Source organism: Simochromis diagramma, unplaced genomic scaffold (assembly GCF_900408965.1).
Source record: "Simochromis diagramma unplaced genomic scaffold, fSimDia1.1 OVJJ01000776.1, whole genome shotgun sequence".
Taxonomy (NCBI): domain Eukaryota; kingdom Metazoa; phylum Chordata; class Actinopteri; order Cichliformes; family Cichlidae; genus Simochromis; species Simochromis diagramma.
Window position 1 is genome coordinate 574385 of NW_024387296.1, and position 18658 is coordinate 593042.

At 40.6% G+C, this 18658-nt stretch overlaps 2 long non-coding RNA genes across 2 annotated transcripts; both read right to left on the bottom strand.

Annotated features, from left to right (window-relative positions):
* Positions 1 to 1724: 1724 nt before the first annotated feature.
* LOC120716509 lies at positions 1725 to 2486 on the bottom strand. The gene is made up of 3 exons (XR_005691959.1): positions 2244 to 2486; positions 1840 to 2085; positions 1725 to 1760 (listed from the first exon to the last, which is right to left on the bottom strand). It is a non-coding gene; the product is annotated as an uncharacterized LOC120716509 (long non-coding RNA).
* A 15475-nt stretch (positions 2487 to 17961) lies between these two features.
* Positions 17962 to 18410, bottom strand: LOC120716505. Its single transcript, XR_005691955.1, has 2 exons — positions 18364 to 18410; positions 17962 to 18301 (listed from the first exon to the last, which is right to left on the bottom strand). It is a non-coding gene; the product is annotated as an uncharacterized LOC120716505 (long non-coding RNA).
* Positions 18411 to 18658: the final 248 nt, after the last annotated feature.

The following is an 18658-nucleotide window of genomic DNA, read 5'->3' on the forward strand; positions in this document are numbered from 1 at the left end:
TGTAGAAAGAAACCAAAAAATAAGAAGGCTGAAAATAGAATTGGCAAGAATAATTTTCCTCTTCATCACGCGGCTAGTGTAGCGGTAAACCAACATGCCTCAGGATCTACACAATGGAGCAGTTGTCAGCCACCTCATCTACACTGATGACATCAAGTTGTGTGCCAAGAGTGAACGAGACATCGATTCACTGACCCGCACCATGAGGATATGGAGCAAAAACACTGAAATATCATTCAGATTGGAGAAGTGTCGGATGGTAAAGAAGAAAAGAAAGGTGGTCAGAATTGAGGGGATCGGACTACCAGAAGGCAATATTGCAGAAATCAAGGGTAGTTGCAAGTACCTGTGAATCCCACAGGCAAATGGGAACAATGAAGAGGCTGCAAGGAAAGTCGTAACCACGAAGTACCTGCAAGGGGTCAGGCAAGTCCTGAGGAGTCAGCTGAATGGTAAGAACAAGATCCGGGCTATCAACACCTACCGCCTGCCTTGATCATGTACCCTGCTGGGATAATAAGGTGGCCAAATGAGGAGATACAAGCCACTGACCTCAAGACAAGGAAGCTCCTGACCATGAATGGAGGGTTTCACCCAAGTCCAACACCCTGAGGTTGGAGGAAGGAAGCAAAGCATTTCCCAGGAACAAAATCCGAATTCTCTGTCAAGAAGAGCTCAGTACTAGGAACAGGAAAGATACTGATTTTTCTATCTATCTATCTATCTATCTATCTATCTATCTATCTATCTATCTATCTATCTATCTATCTATCTATCTATCTATCTATCTATCTATCTATCTATCTATCTATCTATCTATCTATCTATCTATCTATCTATCTATCTATCATTTTACCCAGATCATGTGTACACAATTATTTTACAACTACAACTGACATAAAAAGACAATGTTACCTCTGTGTTGTTTGATTGATTGATGATGTGATGGCTTGATGTCACTATGTGTGATGTAGTCTGTGAAATTATCATTTGCTGCTTATTTTTTGTTTGTTTTTGTAGCTGTCGTTATTATTGTTCTTTGAATGAATTAAAAATTAATTTCAAATGAATTTAGACTTGAAGAAAACCGTTTGGAGAATTATTTCTGTAATTTGTAATTTTAAAGAACATAAATTACTTAAACACTACAATCCAGTCCAACAAAAAAATAATAGTAAATTTTTTACTCATTCATAAAAAACATATCTTGTAAGATCATGAAGTCTGAGTCTCACCTTCAGGTTTCCTATGAACACATCGTCTCACCAGCAGAACCAGTAACACCAGTAGAACCACAACACAGACTGATCCAAAAGAGGACAACACAGAGAGAATGACAAGAGAGAGTGATATAGAGGTAGGTGTAGTTGGAGATGTGGATGCAGGTGGAGGTGTGGATGTAGGTGGAGGTGTGGTGGTGTTGTTCCCCTAAAATAAAGCAAACACAGTCATTAAGTTGTCGTCACATTGTGAATGTTGAAAGCTGCAGAAACACAGACAGGTGAGTGTGTCACCTGTGACAGTGATCCAGCTGGATGGAGACTCTCCATGACCGCTGATGTCACACTTGTAGAGGCCTTCATCAGACCTGGAAACATGCTGGATGGTCATGTGACCTGTAGGCTGCTTCCTGATGAGGGAGCCATCTTTATAGAAAGCAGCTGGGAGGTTGGAGGGAGTGGTCTTTGTTTTACAGAGCAGAGTGACGTCATCTCCCTCCATCACAGGGAGGACAGGACTCTGCAGGATCACTGATCCACCTCAACACAGAGACAAACTACAGCATTTCATCCATTTACACACAGCTTCATCAACACTAACTCCACACACTCAGCTTACCAGTGACTGTCAGGTTAACCATGTTACTGATGGGACCCTCTCTGGACTCACACCAGTAAACTCCACTGTCCCATGAGAAGATTTTACTGATGTGACATCTGGTTGGCTTTGCCAACTGGCCTCGACAATGTTTGCTTCCATTTCTCCACAGAGTCCATCCAGCAGAGCTGTCGTCCTCCTCACAGTTCAGAGTCACAGAGTCATATTCAAAGAACTGAGAGCTGCTGGGACTCACAGTCAGACGAGCTGTGATGGTTAAAATGAAAAATGCTGCTCGGTTATATTTTTGTGTCTGTGTTAAAGTGTTAAAAGGATGTTTTGCTTGATTCTGAAACATGAACCCAATCAGGTCATATCAGTGAGGATCTACCAGGTTTAAACTGTGACAGAAGAAGGTTACTGACCTTGGTTTGTTGTGCAGCTCAGCAGTGAGATCAGAACTAAAGAGAAATGACACTCAGGTTGATTTGAAGTGAACATAAAGAACAACTCCACACAAACAGCTGACAAACACACAAACTCGTCTCTCGCGTATATAGCTACTCCTTCTTCTGTTTGATGTCTGCAACGTGTCAATAACAGCATTCAGAGTGCAACTCATCTAAGAGTAAAAAGGGTAAACTAAAACCTGTATTTTATTTTATTTATTTTATTTTTATTATTTTTAATTACATTTTTCCTGACATTTTTATTACGACATGTCTGAACAGCCTGCTTTTATACCATTGTCATGTTTGACCTTTGACCAAATTCTTGAAGCATTGAATACCAAAGTGGTGTACTCATGTCTACCAAGGCCTAGTAAATTGTTGTAGATTTTAAAAATGGTCCATAAAAAACCATTAAAAACGTTGGTAATATAAAGTTCACGGTCTGTGTAACGGTAGATACCACTAACACCTTAAATCAATCTAATATTTTAAATTGTTTCAAAGTCACATTTGATGTGACCTTGACCAAATATTCACTAAAATTAAATCAGCTTGAGCTTTTACTGGTATCTTCCATCACACGAAATTTGGAAATGATATAATGAAAACTGTGCATACTTAATTGCTAACAAAAAGACTAAAAGTCAAACAAACAATCTAATTGATTACATACTCACTCCTGTTGGTGAGGAGAATGAAGTTTGGACATCAAAAGACTTGAAAGTGTTTAAAAAAATAAAACACAATAAAAACAAATACAGTCCAATTATTCTCACATTCTGGACACTTCAAGCTCCTTTACTTCTTTTTTCCCCCCAAAAAACATCTCTGAATACAATTATTGTTTCCTTCTGATTGTTATGATCTCCACATTACATCAATATAAAAAAACATGTAAAGTCATGTGTCCACTGTGCAGCTGTGTTGATATAATGAGTGAATGATTTGATCTTTTCACTGCCTGCTGTGTTTCCTCGACTCCTGAGCAAAGATAAAGAGTCAGTTCAGACCTGCAGTTGGTCCTCGTGGTGTTTGAACTTGAATTCAGCCTGATTTGTTTTTCATGTCTTCTCCTCCATCATCAGTTATCAGGAGAGCAGACAGTCAAAGTACAAGAATTCAAACAAACACAGAGATTCTACTTACAGAGCAGACACAGCACAGATGTTTCCTTCATCGTCCTTCTCACTCATTTGAGCTTTTTTTCATTTCTGTCACTGACACCAAGTAAAGCCCGCCCTCTTCCTCTTCAGAGGAAGAGGGCGGGCTTTATGTTCACCTCAAATCAACCTGAGTGTAATTTCTCTTTAGTTCTGTGCTCACTCTTAGTGCAAAGACAGTGGTGAACAAATACATTCTAAAAACTAATGCAAGTGATAAAACTATTTGTCCTCGAAAGAGGACAAAGGTCACTCTTTCGAGGATGCCAATGTTCACATTTTGGACAGAGAGGACAGATGGTTTGAAAGAGGAGTGAAAGAAGCATCTATGTGCACTGTGAGCGACCATCTTTGAACAGAGGCGGGGGTTTACGACACCAACTCTCTGCCATCTATAGTCCAGTTTTGAGATCCCTTCCCAGACGCCTTAACGCCCACTCACATCCTGGGCCATCTGACCTCAGGAATTCGCATGATAGGGTGGGGCCAGGTTTCACAATGAGCTCACCCGAAACTCTGGCTGATTGGGACCCACACCTTCACACCTTGGCTCATGTGATTAGGTGGAGGATCATCAGGGGGTCCTTTGTCCCTCTTTGGGGGAAACTCCCACTAGGTTTATATCTGGGACTCTCCACCATTTGACCTTAGAACTGAAGAAGCTTCTCGGATGAGAGGTGAAACGTCTTCAAGCAACTTAAAGAAGTCCAGACGCTTTTCTTTGCAAGCTCCTTTGACTACAATGACCTGGATGACTGAGAACCTTCACAGACAAAACTATTTAAACATATAACTTATAAACCAGTGAGGTGTCTGTGACGTTTCTAGGTTCATACAAAAAACAAAAACAAACTTGAATAATAAAATGTCTTCTGTTCTCAGTGATCTGTTGTTTGGTTGATGAACAAATCCATGTCCATGTAGTGGACGTCCCCTCAGTGAGAGAGGCAGATATGAGCTGAAACACAGGAATCAAACCAGGGACGCTGCTGTTATGGAGCTGAACTGGAACCATTCAGACACTGAGGCCCTCTGAACACATTTTAATTACAGCTGTGCAGAGACACACTGATGACTGACTGGAACACTATGATTCACATTTTACATTAACACCATCCTCACACATGGTTTATATATGGCCACTAGAGGGAGATGTTGGACTTTAAGCAGATCATCAACAATACTGCACTCAGTCAAACCATTTTATGTCATTTTATGTTTTTCTGCCTGTATTTGATTGTTTACCTGTTTGAATTAAAACCAAGACTGATCTTTTTTTTTTCTTCTTTCTTTTGTGGGCAGACATGCTGTTTATACAGTCTGTTCAACACTATTGCAGCAACTGAGATTAAAGATGTGCTTATAGAGTCATGAGTCTGTACAGTCCAGTATCACAGTCATATTTCAATCAGAAGATAACAAGTAAAGATGATGGAACAAGATGAAAAAAAAAAACATCTAAAAATGTTTAAATTAAAAACCAGCACTGTTTACATTATTGCTATTTTCTCATCTCATATTCATTATAATACTGACTGTGTTATTGCTCTCTTCATGCAAAACTGTACTTTCAGTATTGATTTCAAATTAAAAGCCCTCACGTGTCTCTCAACATTTTTTTTTTTTGTTGTCAGGCTTCATCTTTTCCTCCTGCCTGTCAGCTACATTATCAACATTCGCTGTCCTGTATATCAGCGGTCCTCAACCTTTTTTGCGCCGCGGACCGGTTTATGCCCGACAATATTTTCACAGACCGGCCTTTAAGGTGTCGTGGATAAATACAAGAAAATAAAACTGGTACCGGTACCGAAAAAAGAAGATTTATTCATAACACACGTGAAAAGACCCAGGAAAACCGAGTTAACGATAAAAACGATAACAAAATAACGCTGAAAACCGATAAAAACCCTAAAAACCACACATTTCACACCTGAGCCTCAACTCTCGCGGCCCGGTACCAAACGACTCACGGACCGGTACCGTTCCGAGGCCCGGGGGTTGGGGACCGCTGCTGTATATTCACTATCCCTCCTCAGCACTAAATCATCTACATCTTCTCAGTCTCATCTCTCTAACTTTTCCCTACTGTTCATCCTGCGTTGTCACCTTGATGTACTCTTCCACCTGCTCTCTACTCTCACATATACTATAGATCACAGTATTGCCTGCAAACACAGCAGTCCATGGAGACTCCTGCACATTAACACTGCAAACAAGAAATTCTCCACACATAATCACTTTGGGACTTCAACATGTTATGATGGAGTGCATACACATTAAATGCTTTGTCAGTATACCACATACCACATAGAAAATTTGAGTCATGGACCATATAGACCAATCCACTGGTACAGGTCATACAACAGATTTGAGAGCATTCAACATAGAAAGAGTGACTACCCGGAGAAGATCACTGGATTAGTGGCAGTATCTTCACATTTACTTAAATACCAAAAACAGTCACTAAATTGCTATCACCCCGGTGGCACAGTTATGACAACTAGGACATAAAAGTTTGAGAGCTTTTGATTCATAGGAGTTATGATGTCAGGAGGAAATCTCATTTTCCAGAGAAGTGTGTGATACACTGATTTTATCTTGACATTGATTATTTATAACACATCGTTAGGCAATAAAACAATCACATGGACAGAAGTGAATTGGTTCTTACAGTGGCTTGCAAAAGTATTCGGCCCCCTTGAACTTTTCCACATTTTGTCACATTACAGCCACAAACATGAATCAATGTTATTGGAATTCTACGTGAAAGACCAACACAAAGTGGAGTACATGAGAGAAGTGGAACAAAAATCATACATGATTCCAAACAGTTTTTACAAATAAATAACTGCAAAGTGGGTGTGCGTAATTATTCAGCCCCCTGAGTCAATACTTTGCAGAACCACCTTTTGCTGCAGTTACAGCTGCCAGTCTTTTAGGGTCTGTCTCTACCAGCTTTGCACATCTACAGACTGAAATCCTTGCCCATTCTTCTTTGCAAAACAGCTCCAGCTCAGTCAGATTAGATGGACAGTGTTTGTGAACAGCAGTTTTCTGATCTTGCCGCAGATTCTGGATTGGATTTAGGTCTGGACTTTGACTGGGCCGTTCTAACACATGGATATGTTTTGTTTTTGTCACGGTTCTGGGTCAGTTTCGACCCAGTATTTTGAGTTCCTTATGTTTTGGTTTATTTTGCATGTTGGAGTGCTTTGGGGCTGTCTGGTGTTTTGATTATTTGTGATATATTATATTACTGTGATTCTGGTTTAGGGTTTTTGTTCGCAGGTTTTGTGTTCTCATGTTTTGTGCGAGTTTAGTTCTGTGTCCTGTCTGCGTCCTCGTGTAGTGATCTCTTGTTTCCTGTTTTATTGTGAAGGTCTGCGTCTCATGTGAGTGTGTTCAGTTTTACCTCTGTCTCGTCTTGTTGATTACTCCCAGCTGTGTTCCCCACCTGTGTGTAATCTCCCTGTGTTTCTCTGTGTGTATTTAAGTCGCGTCTTCTGTCATTGTAGTTGCTGGTCCGTCTGTGTATCCACCCTGCTTCATCTGTGTGTTTCCCTGCTGGCTACCGTCATCCGCCTCTGCTCGCCGTCGTTCATGTTCTGGTTCCTGCTCCGTAGTTTAGTTGTTTCCAGTATAGTTTAGTTTCTCTCCGTTTGCCATTTTTCCCCTGTGCCGTGTATTTCAATAAACCACCTTCTCACCTTTAAAGTGCCTGCATTTGGATCCAACTTCATTATCTCCACACGGCTCATCTCACTCGCCGTGACAGTTTTAAACCGTTCCATTGTTGCCCTGGCTTTATGTTTAGGGTCGTTGTCCTGCTGGAAGTTGAACCTCCGCCCCAGTCTAAAGTCTTTTGCAGACTCCAAGAGGTTTTCTTCCAAGATTGCCCTGTATTTGGCTCCATCCATCTTCCCATCAACTCTGACCAGCTTCCCTGTCCCTGCTGAAGAGAAGCACCCCCAGAGCATGATGCTGCCACCACCATATTTGACAGTGGGGATGGTGTGTTCAGAGTGATGTGCAGTGTTAGTTTCCCGCCACACATAGCGTTTTGCATTTTGGCCAAAAAGTTCAATTTTGGTCTCATCTGACCAGAGCACCTTCTTCCACATGTTTGCTGTGTCCCCCACATGGCTTGTGGCAAACTGCAAACGGGACTTCTTATGGTTTTCTGTTAACAATGGCTTTCTTCTTGCCACTCTTCCATAAAGGCCAACTTTGTGCAGTGCACGACTAATAGTTGTCTATGGACAGATTCCCCCACCTGAGCTGTAGATCTCTGCAGCTCGTCCAGAGTCACCATGGGCGTCTTGGCTGCATTTCTGATCAGCGCTCTCCTTGTTCGGCCTGTGAGTTTAGGCGGACGGCCTTGTCTTGGTAAGATTGCAGTTGTGCCATACTCCTTCCATTTCTGAATGATCGCTTGAACAGTGCTCCGTGGGATGTTCAAGGCTTGGGAAATCTTTTTGTAGCCTAAGCCTGCTTTAAATTTCTCAATAACTTTATCCCTGACCTGTCTGGTGTGTTCTTTGGACTTCATGGTGTTGTTGCTCCCAATATTCTCTTAGACAACCTCTGAAAATTTGATAACTTTATTCAGAAAAGTTGAGGTTTTTCAGCATACTGCCCTGAGAAGCAGCTAGCTAAGCTCTCATTTGGTGGGTAGTTCAGAAAGCCATGTGACCAAAATACATGCTAAACATACCGCATTCATTTTAACTGTACTTAGTTCATGACAATACACATAACGGGTACAAGGTCGCTTCTGTGTGTGGGGGTAACTTTTGCCATATTTTTATGATAGTTTTATGTTTCCTTATTCAAAGACCAATTTCATGAACATCAACTGTTAAAGTAAAAGACTGAAATGATAATATACTTATAATCATATAATTTACTGAACTAGAGGAAAGTGAAGAAGAACTATTTCAGAAAGACTGTACTGTGTGTATTAAGTCTTTTTTTATTATTTTATGTGTTTGTGGGGTGTAATGGTGGCAGTATGTGATCAAGGCATGGATAAGTGTCTGGGCATAGAGCGACTGATTTTACAAAGGAAGCTAAAACTACACTGTATCTGGAAAATTGTGCAAAATTGTGTTTGAGTGAGAGGGAAATCTGTGTGCAATAGTTTAGTTTAAAAGTGATGTATGAATGTGCTTTGGTTAGAAATATTGGAGAAGAACTACTATGAATAAAGTTTAGCCTTTTTGAAAATGTCCACTGTGTAAGTTAACAGACTTAACAATATGACAGCTTTATCAATAAGATACAGAAGAACCTGATATATTTATATATGTCATAAAATTTGCTTTTAAAAGAAAGTTTTAGGTTATATCTCAGATTTTTTCTTTCTTTAATGATGCCCATCAGAGAAACATAAAGTACAGATGTCACAAAACTTTTGACCTTCCTACCGAACACAAAGGTCTGAAGGATCTTCCAGGAGAAGTAAATTATCCTCTATACCGTGAACCCAGGATTAATCCTGAAGTTACCTGGATAAAACAAAATCCTGTTTCTGGCCTCAGATCATCAGTGAGCTGTTTTTGGTTCTCATTTATCACTTTATATGAGATTTTAAACTATGTATCATACCTGAATGCAAACACGTTTAAAGGAATTGATTTGAAACTTGAGTTTTGGAGTTTCTACTAAGTTCCATGATGTAATACCCAGAATAACCAATAGATGGTGGATTTGAAATATGAGCCATGGTAGGTGGAGGTTCATGAGATCTGGTCAGGATGGAAGTCCAACCTGACTCAAATGTTCATGAGAGTATAGTTTCAGACACACAAAAGGACAGAAAAAACGCATCTGTCCATTCGCTTCCACTTATCCTTTTCAGGGTAACAGGAGGCTCTGGAGCCTATCCCAGCTGTCATAGGGCAAGAGGCAGGGTACATGCCAGAGTGTCGCAGGGGTAATACTCAGAGAAAGCCAACCATTCGCTCTCACATTCACACCTATGGGCAACATAGGCTACGTTCACACTGCAGGTGAAAGCGCATCAAATCCGATTTTTTTGACCCTATGCGACCCATATCCAATATTTTCAAATCCGATCTGGGTCACTTTCGTATGTGGTACTGAATCCGATACATATCCGATATTTTAGAAAGCGACTGCTGTTTGAACCGTCATGTCGCATTAAATCCGTCTTTTACGTCACTGACACAAGACAGACGCCAATTATCAGCGCCGGAGAAGACATCGTGAACGCTTCCTGGCCATCCGCTGAAACTGTTGGGAAGACAACGTTGGAGAAACGTGAACATTTTATTTGTTCTGCATAATCTGCAGATTCTCACAGAAATCTGAAACGTGAAGTCCGAAGTCTTTATATTAAGAGCCATCAGTCAAACAATATTGTTTGCTCTGGGTCTAAACAGAGCGCGTTGTGTGTGACATTTTCTTTTGCGCATGCGGGCCGCTTTGAGCGTTCACACTAGAGAGCGTTTGCTGTCGCATTTTATTTGTAGTGTGAACGAGCAGACAAAAAAATCTGATTTGATCAAGAAATCGGAATTGAGCATTAAGACCTGCAGTGTGAATGTAGCCTTAGATTGAGCAATTAATCTATCCCCACTAACTGCATGTCTTTGGACTGTGGGAGAAAGCTGGAGTATCCGAGCAGAAGCAACACAGAAAGACCCCGGCCTGATGGTGGAATTGAACTTAGGACCTTCTTGCTGTACGGTAACAGTGCTGACCACTGTGCCACCTTTTATTTCAAAACTTCTAATTAAAAATCATTAGACACAAAAAAAAATTTCATGTTTAAATACTGGACATTTTCGTATTTAAACTTTATGAAGCATAAAATCTTTTACCATGTCAGCTGATATGTTTTGGTTTCTGAGTGTCCAAGGACATAACATGTTTCAGACACCACATCCTGTATTGAAGTTGTATTGAACAATGTCACTGCTGTTGTTAGCCTGCAGTTTGCTGTTTCTTTCCTGACTATCGCATGTCCGCCATTACCTGCCAAAACCAGAAGTGACATCATATTCTGTGGGAAACGTATTTTTTTTCCCCTAAAGGCATTTATAAAGATATGCTGTTGTTTTTTTTTTTTAGATTAATCTCCAAACATTGATTCTGTTCATCTGGATGTAGCCAAATGTGGTTATCCCAGCTGGACTTTTGTCAAAGCTGGGACGGCGCCTAAAGAAAGCTCCAGCCGATCCAGGAGAGAAGGACAACAACTGCCTAAGCAAAAACCCGTAGTGATCCCATATGTGTCAGGAGTATCGGAACAGCTGAGATGCATTTTTTCTAAACACCGGGTCTCTGTGGCTTTTAAACCCCAAAACACGCTGGTCCACCCCAAGGATCGGGTCCCCCGACACAAACAGAGTAACATAGTGTACACTGTTAAGTGCCAGGAGGATTGCCAGGATTTATACATCGGGGAAACCAAACAACCTCTGGCGAAGCGGATGGCACAACACAGAAGAGCTACCTCGTCAGGCCAGGACTCTGCAGTCTATTTACACCTACAGGCCAGTGGACACTCTTTCAATGATGAGGATGTTTGAGCGCGGAGTCAAAGAGGCCATTTACGTGAAAAGGGAAAGACCATCTCGGAATCGAGGAGGGGACCTAAGGGTACATCTTCTGCCATCTTACATTGCTGTGATTGCACCCACTCCCCAACTCTCTGTGAATGGTACTCATGGCCATTGATCAGTGGTTGTTGATCAATCGTCCAGAATTAACTTTTGGAGTAAAGTTTATTAATACTGCAAAGATAACAGACGACAGGCTTGGGAATATTAGTCAACAAGCACAAATAACATACTAATGGCACTGAGGTTACTACACATAAAATATACAAACATGTTTATAAAACCTTTTTTTGATCTGGCAAGAAAAAATACACTCTTAAAATGGCAGTTAAAATATGTGTTTTTCTAAATAGTTTGTCTAATTTGGTGTGAAAAAGACAAAACTGACAGGTTTGTAGCATAAACCTATCAGTTTTGTTTTATTTGTTTGTCATTATTTGTTTGTTTTTCGGTTTATTTTATTCGCTGGAACGTTAAGGACAATTTACTACACAGCAAAAGCAAAACACAAGTAGGCAAAGTTCTTTGTAATACTCATGAATGAGGGAGGCCTGCCTGGAGCCAAGTGTCGTTCCACCCACTTAACCTCCGTCAGACTCTCCTCCGCTCCCCTGTAACACTGCTCTTTTATTGTGGTTACATGAATATGCATAGGTTCATTAACATATGACGTTTCATATAGGTACAAATGTGGACAAAGAATACTGTGTAAGTGTGTGTGTGTGTGTGTGTGTGGGGGGGGGGGGGTTCAGAGTGTGACCCCATAAAGACTACGTTTATCCTACCACAAAACAATAAGAGAAGGTACGACCTCTCCCATGCTCCCAGGATGTGGGTGTGAGTGCCAGAACACTCTGGAATGCACACGAAGTCTTTGCAGACTCCTAAGGATCACACATCCTATCACTACACAATCGATTATACACCTCTAAGCATATATGGTGAAATATTTCTAAGCATAAATGACAATCTACAGAGCCCTGCAGGGGACATGGGAGAAAAAAAATTAAGACGGACTTTTGCGAGATCTCGCAAAACTAACTCGGGATCTCTTAGTTGTAATATTACTCTTTCTGGGTCACAAAATACACTTTTAAGATATTTTGAGACGTGAATGTAGTTGTGTAAACGTCAGATACCTGCTCGGTTTACAAGACGTCACATATTTGCAAAAGTGCTCCGACGTTTTCGGAGATCTGACACCCACTAGCTTGTGCCTCGACCTCCCGGTTGGCTTCGAGCTGGCGGCCTCCGAAGAATGCGGCTAAAACTTTTGCTAGATCTCGCAAAAGTCCGTCTTAATTTTTTTTTCTCCCATGTCCCCTGCGGGGCTCTGCAACAATCAACAATATAAACCTGACAAAAACATAAACAAATTCTTTCAGGATGTGGATGTCCTCTGGTGTGAGGTGCTGGGGGGACCAGTTAGAGACCAGTAGCTGGACATTAGTGGTTGGACCAGAAGAGCTTGTACCAGTGACCCCCCAAAAACCCAGCACGCAGGAAAAAGGTGGCATAGCTAAAAATCTCATTCTGACCGGTTGGTCAATTGTTGCCTGTTTGGCTAGTCAAATGGATAGAATGTTTTATTTTTTTCTCCCCTCTTGCTAATTTTGACCTGTTGGTCCAATTTTGGCTAATTTCTGATTTACATAAAGCTACTCCCCTTTGGCATGTTTATGTTGTTGGCCCATTGGCCCTTGTCTGCTTGTGGCCCGTTGGCCCTTGTCTGCTTGTGGCCCGTTGGTCATTGACCGTGATTTTCAAATGGCAACTGTTATTACTAAAGAAACTTATCATATTTTGTTTTTTAGTGAAGTGGCTTTGGGCTGCAAAAGACACCGGGCGTGTGGAGGCAGTCGTTGGGCCATACAAATTGTATGACTCTTCTTTTCGCACACTGGAGGATAGTGGGTGGCTTTCTGATGAGGTAAGTGAAATCCCAGATAGCAAGGAGACATTGAACAGATGTTGATTTTCCATCTGAACCATCAGAATCGTCAGGATTGAAATGTCAACACAAAACCAATGTTGAAACAACATTGAAATACTGATGAAACCTTACACTGACATTGAAATAACATTGATTCACTGTTGTTCTGTCATCGTTGATTGTTGATCTATTTATAGTTGACAAGGTGACAACAATCACGTTGAAAAACCATCGATTTATGGTTGAGCGGGAAATTAAAGCTGCTACCACTTGGACTATTCCGCAGCACCCCTACCACATTGGTACATCCCTCCAGGTAACCATTGTCTTGTACAGTAGAGCGGGACATTAGATTTACTCTCAGCGGAATTGACCGGAGAAGGCATCAGTTCATGCAGTGCACTGGCCTGCACCACGATTAGTATAAGGTAAGAATTAGTGATGGCCAAATGAAGCTTTCCGAAGCACTGAAGCTTGTATTGAAAAACGGTTCATTACTCGAAGCTTTTCAACACAGTCCTCTCCGGTGACATCTGGTCAGAATCAGAATCAGAATCAGAATCAGAATGGGGTTTATTGCCAGATGTTGACGTTTACAACATTAGGAAATTGCTGCGGTGCTTCAGTGCAAACAATAAGAATTAAAGTGCTATGTAGAAAGAAAGATATGTGCATGAGATATACATGAGATATATACATGAGAATAAGAATTATGAGTGCTACGTAGAAAGATATATACATGAGTGCAGGTGGTGATCAGTGCCAAACATGAAATGATGCAGTGACACAGCGTAGGGTCATGTGTTAGTGGCGGGTGGTGGCGAATATTTTGAAGAGCAGCTTGAATCTGCAGAATAAAACGGACTGCTCAATCAAGAGTGGAGTTCTCTCCGATATTGGGCCACCGTTCCGTTGCTTTGAACATGTAATTGGTTTTGTTTTCTCGATTGGGGGGCTGAAAAAATGTAATGCGTATTTGCGTAATACATTTTGATCAATAAACTTTCCCTATTTAAACATGCACTATGGTGTGGCCTTTCTTTGCTCATAACTCCTTGATGTTGGTAAATACAATAAGTGAGCAATATATACATTATACATATGATAACGCACAGCACATTATGGAGCATGCCCCTGCTGTGGAGTCCTGCCTCCATCTACTTGTCATTTAATCACAGGACAGTCAGCGAAAAAAAAGAGGCAAACACAGCGCGGACCCGACGACGCACCAAAATCTGATTCTGACGTTTGTATGCAGAATCCGTAAACCTGCTCCCAGGTACTGTTTTAGCTGTATGGTGTTTGACGACATGTTGTGAGGTTCAACCTGAGATGCTGGCGTTTCAGGCATAATACATTAATTTACAAATCGACACAGGATTGTAATGAATCAATATCACTTTATTCAATTTAGCATGGATTGTAATCAGAAAGGCGATAATCAAAACCCACCCCTAATCAAGAGCTTGCAAAGTAAAAACATGATCTATGTCAGGTAGCCCTTTTGTTATTTACAGTTAAAAAGAGGATTAGTGTTACTGTGCGCTGGCTGAGTCTGTTTCTTTTCTTAGAAATAGTTTCTCCTGCCTTGGAGAAAATCCACTTGCATGGAACAGAAGAGGCTGTGGAGTGCAGGAACCACACTGCAAGCTGGTAGATATGCAGGTATTCCTGGGTCCTGCAGACTATCACCTAAAAACAATAAACAAAATGATTTTCTAAACTGTAGCAATGTAATGTACGTATAGTGTCAAATACATTTTTGTAGTCTTCATCAGCTTTAATTCACATGGAAGTGTTCCTAAAGTCATATGCTGTAATGATATTTACATTATGAAAACATGATTTTGGACATTTCAGGTTTTTCACTTCGGCAGATAAGATGAATTGAGCAAAATCAACTCAAAATATACCCACACGCCAGAACGTCCTCTTTTCCTCGCTGGCTCCATATCTGTCAGTGGAATGATCACCTCTTCGCTATCTGTCACCATCAACACACTCCACGAATCCCGTGGATGATTCACTTCCTTATATCCGTTTGAATCAGGTACCGAAGCAGTTACGTGCGTAATGAAGCTTCGGGCGTCACTGGTCACGTGACTTTTGCCAAACGAAGCAAGCCTCGACACAGTGCTTCTGAACCAGTGTGTTGTTTTTTTCGACACACGCTCCGGAGCGTCAGCTTCAAGCGGGCCATCACTAGTAAGAATGAATGACTTGTGTTCTATTCGTTATTTCCGCGGTTGCATTTGAATAACAGTAAAAAAAAAACAAACAAACTTGTTAATGTAAAGTTTCGGATAAAATGTGGGAGCCCGAAATTGTGTCTACTTTCATCTTACAATCCGGCAACAAATAAATTGCACTTCAAACAAAGTCTATCAACAAAGAAAATATTTTCGTTTCATACTTTTCCGTTATATTTCCTTACAAAGCTAGCTTTAACGCTTCGAGGGTTCCTTTGTTCTTGCCGTCACCTCGGCGCTTGACCCAGACTTTCGCTCTGTAGTTGCTTTTTAGCATAGTACTACAAAAAATTGTAAATCTGTGATATATGATTGATAAACGTAAAGGTAACTGTATAAATGTGTTCAATGACTTTGTTCCTTTTAATGATTGGAGAGCACCCGCTTCGATTCGCACTCAATTCAAACTTTACGCTGCACGCTCACCTAACTTGCGTTTGCACCTTTTGTCCACACGTAAACTGCGTTTAGCATTTACGTGTGGACGAGGAAGACGGAGAAAACGCAGCGTCAAAGGTGTGCGCCTATTTTGACGCCACACTGTGCGCCAAGTTTTTGTCTCGGTGCCATGAATTCCTACAATGGCAGACTTAGACAAAATACTGTTAATTTTATTATCTTCAGTGTTTAAAATGCTTACATATACGGGTTGCTTGTAATTGTTGCCTATATACATTTTAAGCTATTATTTATTATTTAGTTCAATCAATAGATCAAGTTTTGTAGTGACTATGAAATATATTGTAATTATCTGTTTCCTGTTTATCCTAGACAGGGCAAAAAGGGACTCCAAATTAAAAAAAAGATAATAATGAAAGACTGGTGCATTGTGCAGTTTAGCACTGGTGGTACAGAAATAGTCCCTAGATCATGGATAAATGGGGAGAAATTGTCATGGCCTCCATATCCTCCGTGAGACACATTCAGGATCCACGCCGCAGTAAAGAGAAGAGTTCATCCTGGTGCAACATGGCTCACCTATGCACCAGTCCGACTTCTAATAAGCCATGGTGGGTATCATCTGGATTGGTGTTGTATAAATGTAACAATAACAAGTTTTTCGTGTCCTAATTTATGTCTGGCCATACATTGTGTTTGTACTTCCAGACACATTTCACGAAGCAGAACGCAGTCTTCAGAAATATCTAAGTGAACACTGTGATACGTCTGACCTTGAGTCCGAAGCTGAAACTCAGACCAGTCATAAAAGAAAGCACAAGTAAAACTTTTTTTATTTCACAAACATATCTTTGATTGCTAAGAATTTATGATCTTGTCTTTTATACATATCTGTGGTGCTTGCATACTGCAATATCACCACATAATATAGTCCAAAAAGTGGAAGCTTGTAAACTTTTTATAAATGCAAAGCCGTGTACACTTGTGCACTTCAAAAATTCCTTGTATACTGTACCTTCTTGCACATCTCCGTTTCCTGTGTGTGTTGTTATAAATCAAACTGTAACTTTAGGAAAAAATATTCCAAAAGCACATTTGTAATTACTTATGACCGTTTTCAACTTTTTTTCTTTAGACCAAATCCCCTGTACACGTATAGTGACTCAGAGGATGAGCAGCCCACAAAAAAATGGTTTCCCCAGGCCCTCGAGTGAAAATACCAGGTAATAAAATACTGTCTAGTGTCTTTGTACATATCTGTGTGTGACACAAGGAAACTTTTGACAAGTTGTCTGTATTCTTAAATAGTTAAAAAAAAAAATTATCTTTTTCTGTCAGACCTGACGAGAGCTGTTAACGAACTCCGTGAGGAGGTCAGAGCCATCCGCAATACCGGCTGCAATGAATCGGTAGATGCTGGGGTACTGCCTCTGGATTTGCCCTTGCACAACATTGAGGAGCTAAACAATGCAGAGCCAGCTCTTCAATCACAAGAGGCAAATAAGGCAATGGTAAGTATATAAAGGTTATGTAACTATAAAGTGTAATAGCTGTCAGATGTGATTTAAATACATAACAACGGCCTGTTGATTAAACACACAAGCACTTGCATACACATTTAAGACATGAGACACGCTAATTCCATCTCTTAAAATGTGTCTATAGGTGAGACGCTTTGCCTTGATTGGAGCCTGACGCAGCATTTAGGGGCAAACCCTATGTCCGAGTTTGTCTTTGCACAAGCAGTGCAGAAATGGCTCCGATACGCCCCAGATCGTTTGGGTGGTGCAGGACGCACATCATGCAAAAAATTACAAACTTCTGTGAATCATATAAACGTAAATAGGAAACTGAATTCCACGTGAAAGACCAATACAAAGTGGTGCACACGTGAGAAGTGGAACAACAATCATACATGATTCCAAACAATTTTTACAAATGAATAACTGAAAAGTGGGGTGTGCCTAATTATTCAGCCCCCTGAGTCAATACTTTGTAGAACCACCTTTATCTGCAATTACAGCTGCCAGTCTTTTAGGGTCTGTCTCTACCAGCTAGAGACTGGTAGAGACATTGGTCTTTCACGTGGAATTCCAATAAAATAGATTCATGTTTGTGAATGCAATCTGACAAAATGTGGAAAAGTTCATGGGGGCCGAATACTTTTGCAAGCCACTGTAGTAATTATTTTCTCATCAAATTCATAATGTTGGTTAACACACTTACACCCCCCCCCCTTCTCCCTCTTCAGGTGCAGTGCGAGTTTTGTTCCAGATGGGCACATTTTGGATGTGCTCAATATGAGAGCAGCCTGGTCAAGTACCTGTGCGACAAATGTGCATAATTTGTACACGTTTCTTTTTCAGTTCTTTCTCCCTGTGTTCTGTTGGATCTATAAATGTCAAATATATGTATCTGTAAATATATTCAGTAAATATATACTGTAACTATAATGGAGTGAGTTCATTGTCAAAGTTTATATAGTCAGGTGTTCCAATCACTTCAGTGGTGACAGCTGTATAAATTAAGCACCTTGGCATGCAGACTGCTTCTACAAACAAGTGCCAAACCATGCTACTGTTGTTATTATAAAGTAGAAGCATAATTCTGATGGGAAGAATTACGTGCCAAAACATGCTACCGTTGTTATTATAAACTAGAAGCATAATTCTGATGGGAAGAATTACGTGCCAAAACATGCTACCTTTGTTATTATAAAGTAGAAGCATACTCTGACAGGAAGAATTGCGTGCCAAAACATGCTACCTTTGTTAATAAGAGCAAGAAGCATAATTCTGATGGGAAGAATTACGTGCCAAAACATGCTACCTTTGTTATTATAAAGTAGAAGCATACTCTGACAGGAAGAATTGCGTGCCAAAAACATGCTACCTTTGTGAATGTGACCTACAAGCACACTTTAATGGGTAAAAAAAAGTGTCAAACCGAACTGGCTTTATGAATATCAGCTACAAACATACTCTGATGGGCAAAGTTAAGTGGCAAACCGTCATACCTACTTAAATTTGTGCTGGAATTATTGTTTGGCAGCAGAAATGTG